This window comes from Rhincodon typus, chromosome 1 (genome assembly GCF_021869965.1).
Source record: "Rhincodon typus isolate 14 chromosome 1, sRhiTyp1.1, whole genome shotgun sequence".
In the NCBI taxonomy this organism is placed as follows: domain Eukaryota; kingdom Metazoa; phylum Chordata; class Chondrichthyes; order Orectolobiformes; family Rhincodontidae; genus Rhincodon; species Rhincodon typus.
The window spans coordinates 49607477-49617830 of NC_063332.1; positions in this window are offsets into that span (position 1 = coordinate 49607477).

The following is a 10354-nucleotide window of genomic DNA, read 5'->3' on the forward strand; positions in this document are numbered from 1 at the left end:
GCCCAGGATGGACATGTCGTCTGAGGAATGGGAGGGGGAGTTGAAATGGTTCGCGACCGGGAGTTGAATTAAGCATTTGATAAGATGTCCATGGATTGTCTTCAGTTTAACTGATACTGTAATTATAAGACAGGAAACCAGTGCACCATAAATATCAATCTGAAATGCCACCTACAGAATCATATCTTTGGCTGGCTGACTTCATGCTTGGCAAGAGTCTGGATCCCAGCATAAATCTAGAAATTGTATTCCTGAGGGATATGGACTTTTCGGGAATAGTGACTGGGCAGGTAGAATTTGAAGGGAATCTCAAAGACCTCAGCTTGGATTCACCAGTTTCAATCCATTGAAAGTACCCAAGACATCCTCAACTAGGAGTTTAGAGATCACTTGCTTCTTCTGCTTGCCCCACTCGATGGTCAATCTGGGGAGAAGGGCGGTAACATGGTGGTTGGCAGATGTTTCCAGTTACTCTGGCAAAAGCGCCCTGGGGCCCAGAAAGGCATTAACCTGCTTAGAGGATATATATGTCCTGCTTTAGTGAAGATCCCAAAAAAATGTACAGACTATTAAAGAACGATGAGCTAGCTGTGTGAGAGCTTTATTTACGTTCTCCCCCTTGTTTTGGTGTCATGAAGTCATCCCCTTTTCAGCTCTCATTCCGTATGGCAAGCAACTCATTATTTCAAATACCATATACCTAAGACGTGGGACAGATGTTCACATAATTCTACTGGCTGGTAGTTCTGCACTTCATCTGACAAAACTGTGGAACCTTTCAGTGCACATCCTCCTAGCCCATAAACAGTTTCACTAACAGAAACCAGACAGTTGGCCCTAAAAGTCTGCCCCCTTAATTCAAAAGCTGACTTGAGTAACTCACAATAAGCTTGATGCCTGTCTCTTTTATAAGAATATTTCCGACATCTATCAGTAACCTGTACTTATCCAGGGCTTACTAATGAATAGACAATTTAGTCAATCAAAGCTTTAAAAAATTGCACATATCAGGTATTTGGAGTGACATCTGAAATATATACATTTTCAAAAGTGAAGTTTAAACTTCCAATTTTCAATAAAGTAGTCATAAAATCTATTTCTAAGTAATAAGATGCACTTGAATCCCTTTAGTTCTTGTTCTTTTTTAATAAGGAGCCAGCCAAGGAACATTTTTGCCCCACGTTCTATAATGGTTAAGTATAGGTGGTTGGTTCAATTTGTCATGATCAGTTAAACTGCAAAGGTATTTCTATCGCACCTGAATATAAAAGCAATTTGAAGGTAAGCATTACTTTAAGCATCTACAAGTTATACACAATGAGCTGAATTTTCACAGCCCCTGTCTAATAAAGTGGGAGGTAAGAGGGCTGAAATTATGACAGGATGAGCAAATCTCCTTTCTGCTTGTATGGCATGTTATTAGGGGCAGAAACATAATTAGTGCAATTGAGCCATTAGAATGGTCAATGAAGGATCACTTCCCATCTCACCTATGAGGATCCCCAACTGCAGGGAAAGTTTGACAGATAAACTGAAGTAGTTCTTATGTCAATCCCAGCAGAGGCCTATTGCTTGGCTGCCCCAATTAAATGACTCCCTAGGGTCCCAGCACCTAACAGCATGTGATCAGCTCCCACTTTCAGTCCTGGTTGCAGATCTTGACCATCAGCAAATAGTGCAGCTCATTCTCATTGTGGGTAGTAACTGGCACAGTGGTGAGCACTGCTGCCTCACAGCACTGGGTTTGATTCCAGCCTTGGGTGACTGTCTGTGTGGACGTTGCATGTTCTCCCTGTGTCTGGGTGGGCCTCTGCTGGGTACTCTGGTTTCCTCCAACAGTCCAGAGGTGTGCAGGTTAAGTGGATTGGCCATGCTAAATTGTATGTAGTATCCAGGGATGTGTAGGCTGGGTGGGGATGGGGGGATGCTGTTTAGAGGGTTGATGCAGGCTCACTGGACTGAATGGCCTTTCTCCGCACTGAAGGGATTCTCTTGTGATATAAAAAGGCCTGTTCTGAAGTAATTTCTATCACACTTATTCCTCATAAATATAATAAGGTGATAAGGTATATTCATGATAAGGTATATTCATTAAAGATCTAATATCTAACATAGAACATAGAACATTACAGCGCAGCACAGGCCCTTCGGCCCTCGATGTTGCGTCGACCTGTGAAGCCAATCTGAAGCCCATCTAACCTAAACTATTCCATTATCATCCATATGTTTATCCAATGACCATTTAAATGCCCTTAAAGTGGGCGAGTCTACTATTTTTGCAGGCAGGGCATTCCACGCCCTTACTACTCTCTGAGTAAAGAACCTACCTCTGACATCTGTCCTATATCTATCACCCCTCAATTTAAAGCTATGTCCCCTCGTGCTAGCCATCACCATCCGAGGAAAAAGGCTCCCGCTGTCCACCCTATCTAATCCTCTGATCATCTTGTATGTCTCTTTCAAGTCACCTCTTAACCTTCTTCTCTCTAACGAAAACAGCCTCAAAACCCTCAGCCTTTCCTCATAAGACCTTCCCTCCATACCAGGCAACATCCTGGTAAATCTCCTCTGCACCCTTTCCAATGCTTCCACATCCTTCCTATAATGCGGTGACCAGAACTGTACGCAATACTCCAAGTGCGGCCGCACCAGAGTTTTGTACAACTGCAACATGACCTCATGGCTCCGAAACTCAATCCCTCTACCAATAAAACCTAACATACTGTACGCCTTCTTAACAACGCTATCAACCTGGGTGGCAACTTTCAGTGATCTATGCACATGGACACCGAGATCTTTCTGCTCATCCACACTACCAAGAATCTTACCATTAGCCCAGTACTCTGTATTCCTGTTACTCCTTCCAAAGTGAATCACCTCACACTTTTCCGCATTAAACTCCATTTGCCACCTCTCAGCCCAGCTCTGCAGCTTATCTATGTCCCTCTGTAACCTACAACATCCTTCTGCACTATCCACAACTCCACCGACTTTGGTGTCATCCGCAAATTTACTAACCCATCCTTCTACGCCCTCATCCAGGTCATTTATAAAAATGACAAACAGCAGTGGCCCCAAAACAGATCCTTGAGGTACACCACTACTAACTGAACTCCAGGATGAACATTTCCCATCAACCACCACCCTCTGTCTTCTTACAGCTAGCCAATTTCTGATCCAAACCGCTAAATCACCCTCAATCCCATGCCTCTGTATTTTCTGCAATAGCCTACCATGGGGAACCTTATCAAACGCTTTACTGAAATCCAAATACACCACATCAACCGCTTTACCCTCATCCACCTGTTTGGTCACCTTCTCGAAGAACTCAATAAGGTTTGTGAGGCACGACCTACCCTTCACAAAACCGTGTTGACTATCCCTAATCAAATTATTCCTTTCTAGATGATTATAAATCCTATCTCTTATAATCCTTTCCAACACTTTACCCACAACCGAAGTAAGGCTCACTGGTCTATAATTACCAGGGTTGTCTCTACTCCCCTTCTTGAACAAGGGGACAACATTCGCTAGTCTCCAGTCTTCTGGCACTATTCCTAAAGACAATGACGACATAAAGATCAAAGCCAAAGGCTCTGCAATCTCCTCTCTAGCTTCCCAGAGAATCCTAGGATAAATCCCATCCGGCCCAGGGGACTTATCTATTTTCACACCTTCCAGAATTGCTAACACCTCCTCCTTATGAACCTCAATCCTGTCTAGTCTAATAGACTGTATCTCAGTATTCTCCTCGACTACATTGTCTTTTTCCTGCGTGAATGCTGACGAAAAATATTCATTTAGCACCTCTCCTATCTCTTCGGACTTCACGCACAACTTCCCACTACAGTCCTTGACCGGCCCCAATCTTACTCTAGTCATTCTTTTATTCCTGACATACCTATAGAAAGCTTTAGGGTTTTCCTTGATCCTACCTGCTAAAGACTTCTCATGTCCCCTCCTGGCTCTTCTTAGCTCTCTCTTTATGTCCTTTCTGGCTAACTTGTAACTCTCAAGCGCCCTCACTGAGCCTTCACGCCTCATCTCTACATAAGCCTCCTTCTTCCTCTTGACAAGAAATTCAACTTCTTTAGTAAACCACGGTTCCCTCGCTCGACCACTTCCTCCCTGCCTGACAGGTACATACTTCTCAAGGACACGCAGTAGCTGTTCCTTGAACAAGCTCCATATTTCAATTGTGCCCAGCCCCTGCAGTTTCCTTCTCCATCCTATGCATCCTAAATCTTGCCTCATCGCCTCATAGTTGCCTTTCCCCCAGCTATAACTCTTGCCCTGCGTTATATACCGATCCCTTTCCATCGCTAAAGTAAACGTAACTGAATTGTGGTCACTATCACCAAAGTGCTCTCCTACCTCCAAATCTAACACCTGGCCTGGTTCATTACCCAGTACCAAATCCAATGTGGCCTCGCCTCTTGTTTGCCTATCTACATACTGTGTCAGGAAACCCTCCTGCACACATTGGACAAAAACTGACCCATCTGAAGTACTCGAACTATAGCGTTTCCAGTCAATATTTGGAAAGTTAAAGTCCCCCATAACAACTACCCTGTTACTTTCGCTCCTATCCAGAATCATCTTTGCAATCTTTTCCTCTACATCTCTGGAACTTTTCGGAGGCCTATAGAAAACTCCCAACAGGGTGACCTCTCCTTTCCTGGTTCTAACCTCAGCCCATACTACCTCAGTAGACGAGTTGTCATCAAACGTCCTTTCTGCAAACAGCTCAAAACAAGACACTTTGTCATTTTGTAATTCATTAATAACAAATATATTTAAACAAAGTATTGTTAGACCTGTTAGAATGGCATTTTACCATCAATGTTACCATCAGTTTATTAAATAATGACGATTGCCATTCAAGTTTTGACATGCTACTGCAACAAAATCCCACGATCGCCCTCTCTTCTTATATTTGCTTTAAAATTTTAAAAGGTTGGCTTCACCCAGTTGTAGTTACGCCAGTCCCAGACTGATGCCGGTCCAGCTGAAGTCATACTGTGATACTTGCACTGCTGTAAAAAAGAAAATGCTTCTGAATGACACTAAACATTAGCAACTGCACTATGAGAATCGCAGGACATTGTTTCGCCTTGCTTTTTGTTTGCTGGAGCAGTAGGTCATTTAGTTAAACAAAACAAAGCTGAACATAAGTTTAAATTGCTTTGTCATGAATCGAACTCATGACAAAGGGGCATAGTGCTTAGTTGTACACACATTTTTAAATTTGGTTTTTTTTTTGAAAGATTGCAGAAATTGTGTCAGCTGCAGAAACGTTATTCTCTTTATTTGCTCTAAGTGGCTATAAGGTGTACTTGACCCTGACAAACTGAAGCTAATTGATTATGGTGAAATGCTCCAAGAATGTAATGAAAAGTAAAAAGGCTAAGAACATCACGAAAAGAAGCAGAGGTAAACTATCTGAGCCTTTAAGCAGTCTCACCCCTTCAGCAGAAATCTGAACTCCTGCATCAACCTTATTTTCAACCATTCTCCTGATGACTTGAATTACTAAGAGACTAAAATATCAATTTACACCTTGAATATACTCAACAATGGATCCTTCACAAACATCTTGTGTCAAAATTTCCAAAGATTCACAACCCAATGCCTGCACATAAGATGCAGGAAGTAGGCTATTCAGGCTTATCGATTCTGTTCCACCATTGAATAAGATCATGATTAATTTGTTAAACCTTAACTCCACTTCCCTGCCTTTCTCATCACCTCAGTCCTAAATGGTGAACCCCTAATTCTGAGACAATCTCCCTGATTTTTGACTACGGTTTGTTGTAGAAAAAAGATGAAGAAGCTGTATACAGGGCAGTGGGTTCTGCAGATACTATTGCCCTTCATCCTACAACATCCCTAACCTTATACTGGTCTCTGTTTCCAAAAGTGATGGTGTGAATGAAGTAGTCAGCAATGTCTGGAGTACAGAGATGCACAGTGAATGCATTACTTTTGGCACGGATTAGGATTTAGAGACCCACAGGTCTGTGTACTGTACAGTGCATGGGTCTGTCAATAATGTTGTTGCACTCAAATGGCCGCACTTTAGTGGAAATTGCAACTACCTCAGTGGTTTCCAGTGAGGCACTGAACATCCAGATCCATTCCTGATAGCCCCTTCACCTGAAGCTTTGCATCTACGCAAGTTCCCAGCCAATCCATCTACATGAACGTCTATGTGCCTATCTTTGTCCACCCAGCCCCTGGTATTTGAGGTGACCATGCTGGGTGCAATCGTATCCTATTGTCCCAAACGAAGGTGCTCCTGACTGTCAATGAAATCTTCTCCCACGTGATCCTGTTCCTATTCATGCTCTAACTTATTCCCCCCATTACAAATATGGTTTCCCCCCTCAGAACTGTAATTCCCCTTACATGGGACCTCCCTCCTCCCCACAGTCTGCAATCGCCAATCCCCACAAGTAGTTTTGCAAGTGTCTATCTGTGACAACAGACCCCATTATACCCCATTGCCTCCCTTGTTGTGTTAGTTTCTCTGGACAGACCCATCAGAATGACTATGGATCATCCACTTGATGGACCTAACTATACAGCATAAACTGCATGGAAGTGCCCAGACCCCAACTGATGCTAATACATCTCTCTGAATGCATTGGTCCTGCTCCCCAGACTGGCCACTATGGAGTCACAGGATTGACGGTGACCCACTTGCCAACCTGCCGAGACACTGACCCCCTAACTGAGAATACCCTGACCGGATACTATGACTGTGAGTACTGGAGGCTGCCTTTGACTTACTGGGCTGGGAACCCCCTCTGATTGATGGCTGCCTCCATGGAGTTCGGTGAGCACCTCCACCCAAGACCTTGAGACTTTGCTGTCTGCTTGGTGCACATGCAGTGTTTTTGCTGTATAAGCTGCTGGTATGTGATAAAAGATGTGAGGTTGCCAAAGCATACTGTCATACAACAAGGTGTCTGCCCTTTTCTGAGGACTGTTGGCCACAAGGTTGTGCGATTACACTAATTTGCATAGCAAGGCAAGGAATGAATGTGGTGAGCAAAGTACAAAATGAGTGAACACTAACAGAGCAACTGAGCACCTCTGAGATGCAGCTTAGTTCAATGTATGAGCTGGGTGCCTATCCCAGCTTGCAAAATGTCTGTGCTAGATGCTTGAATACACTGCAGAGCAGACATCTGCTTCCTGATTGCCCTGCAAAAAGATCACAGAGGTGCCAGGGGATGGTGAGGGCTAGGTATTTGCTGGATTCCAATGTCCAAGGATGTGGGGTAGGTGTGCCTGTTGCCCAAGGATCATTCCCTGTGATGCTGTTTAGTGCTGAGCAACATTGAGGCTCCTTACAGCCAGCAACGATTTGAAGTCTAAACAAAACAAACGAAAGAACTTCAGAAACTGGAAATCAGAAACAAAAACAGAAATTGCTGGAGAAATTCAGCAGATCTAGTAACATCTGTGGAGAGAAAGCAAAGTTAAAGTTTTGTTTCCAGTGACACTTCTTCAGAACTTTGAATTTGACTGGTACCTGGCCCGACTTCCAAGTGAAGAATTCTAGGTGTCTCATTTGCTCGTGGCAAGTGATAGGATGGGAAGCTGGGATTTGAGAAGAATCTATTTAGTAGAACTTAATGATTCAATATAGAGGAATACTTTCGGTGGATTTGAATTTCAGTAAATTGATGGTGTTCGGAAAAATTTGAAAATCTTGTTTCATTGTGTGTTTTAAGATTTTTCTAAACTTCCTTCTACATCCCATTTCTGAAGAAGGGTCTAGGCCCAAAACGTCAGCCTTCCTGCTCCTCTGATGCTGCTTGGCCTGCTGTGTTCATCCAGCTCTACACCTTGTTATCTCAGATTCTCCAGCATCTGCAGTTCCTACTATATCTGAAACAATTTTAACCCCACTGCGAAGCCTCTTCTAAGGATGCCTACCCTGAAGAAGTTACCCTCCTCCCTCCGGAAAAACCTCAGTGGATCTCTCTCCCACTGCAACTCTCTCGTAATCTCTTCGGCCTTGAAACTGCTCGACCACGTCCTGAAGCAAACCAGGTACTACAGCCACATCACCTTTCTTAGTACCTGCCTACGGAACCAGATCATCCCCAATGGACTACAGTCCACATTCAGGCCTTCCCAATTTGGCCCCAACCGTGACAATGTCTACATTCAGAACATTGAGACCCTTCAGAAGCGTTTCTCCCTGCAACTCCTAGCCATTTCTGAAGAAGGGTCTAGGCCCGAAACGTCAGCCTTCCTGCTCCTCTGATGCTGCTTGGCCTGCTGTGTTCATCCATCTGTACACCTTGTTATCTCTACATCTAGATAGTTTGGTTTGCTAACTATATGTTTTTGTCTTGTGTGCAATAACTTTCTGTTCTGTTAAAGAAACTCCATAGCCTTATCTGATTATGACTCCGTGACCGACCACCACATTAACTTAAAAACAAGATCAATCAAATCAGATTTCATTTGGAATCTAATTTATCCAATCCTAGCATCAGCTGGATCATAAAAAGTCGGAACTGTTTTTCGAGAAACTCTTAGTCCCGTTTTTAATGTTTCTATCTATGTAACAGTTTCCTCTTTATTAGTCTTTTATGCATTCTTTCGCAGAGAGGACGTAAGTCACTAAATATCAGAATAATCTCCCAAGTGTGAAATGATAATGAAATGAATGCGTCAATTATAAGTCAAATGTTGAGTTATAGGGATCTCTATAACAGGACAGCTAAAGAGTAGTAATGAAATTTATTACCTTTAAAATAATAGATTCCAGCAAAGCTAATTGATCTTGTCCAATGACTATGAATCGGGTTCATTGAGTTAATTGAAAATGCCTGTAAATGTTAACTACACTTCATAATTAAGGATATAATTGGTGACCCATGTAAATGTGTTGTAGAAATTCTGATCAATGGAATTACAAAATGAATGATTAGTACTTTGTTCTAAGCAGGTTAATGCCTATGTAGAAATTATTATAACATCATATAATTGAATAAATAAACATACCACATTTACAAACTGGAGATTAGTCTCACAAACTGCTGACCTTGTGTTTTGATTGCAGACAGTCAGCAACAGACTGGAAATCACAAAAAAAATGAGGAAGCAGCACAAAGTTTGTGCCCAGCCTCCCACAGTGGGAATGAGTGTGAGCAGATCACAAATTGCATCTCCTCATGTAAAGACAGCCAGTAATGAGTTCAAGAGTTCCTCACAAATGACTGTTATTTTAGGTTTATTGTGATGCTTTAATACTTGATTTTCTTTTGGATTTGAGTAGATGTGTTTAAGCAGGTATTTTGGCCAAAATGTTGAAACAGGTACTACATAGTTGCTTTGCTGATGATATCTACTTGTTTGAAAATATGGATTTTGAATGCAACATGTTCAGTCTGAAAGAGGCTGAAAGACACAGTATTGAATGACCATGTGACCTCTAAGTCTACAGCCATGCAGACCAGTGCAATGGATTATAAATCAAAATGTTTTGCATCACAGAAAAAGGACGACTAGCCAGCATGTCTTATGCCAGCTTTCTAAGGAGCTATGCGTACAGTGCTGTAAGAAGCGACACTTTTTCTGAATTTGCAATGTTCTCAGCTAATTTCAGAACTTCTGTTGAGACTTGCGAACGCTATTCAATACATAGGATGCTGACAGTTTAGAGGAAATACAGTCAGTTAGACAGAAACATGATCACATTTACAGAGAGATCTTGATCAATTGGATCAATGGGCTGAGGAGTGGCAGTTGGAGTTTAATTTGGATAAATGTGAGGTATTGGATTTTGGTAAAACGAACAAGGACGGGACTTATACAATTAATGGTAGGGCCCTGGGTAGTGTTGTCAAACAGAGAGACTTAGGGGGTTCAGGTACATAATTCTTTGAGATTTGCGTCACAGGTAGACAAGCTAGTTAAGAATGCGGTTAGCACGCTTGCCTTTATTGCTCGGATTATTACGTATAGGAGTTGGGACATCATGTTGAGGTAGTACAGGATGGTGGTGAGGCTTGTTCTGGCGTATTGTGTGCAGTTCTGGTCACGCTGTTAGAAGAAGGATATTATTAATCTGGAGACGGCTCAGAAAATATTTACCAGATGTTGCCAGGAATGGAGGGTTTGATGGATAAAAATGGACTGGAAGTCTGGGACTTTTTTCATTGGAACATAGGAGGTTTTGGGATGATATTATAGAGGTTTAGAAAATCATGAGGGGCATAGATAAGGTAAATAGAAAAGGTCTTTTTCCCTTGAGTGGGGGAGTTCAAAACTAGGGAGCATATTTTTAAGGTGTGAGGGATTTAAAAGGGATATGAGGGGCAACATTTTT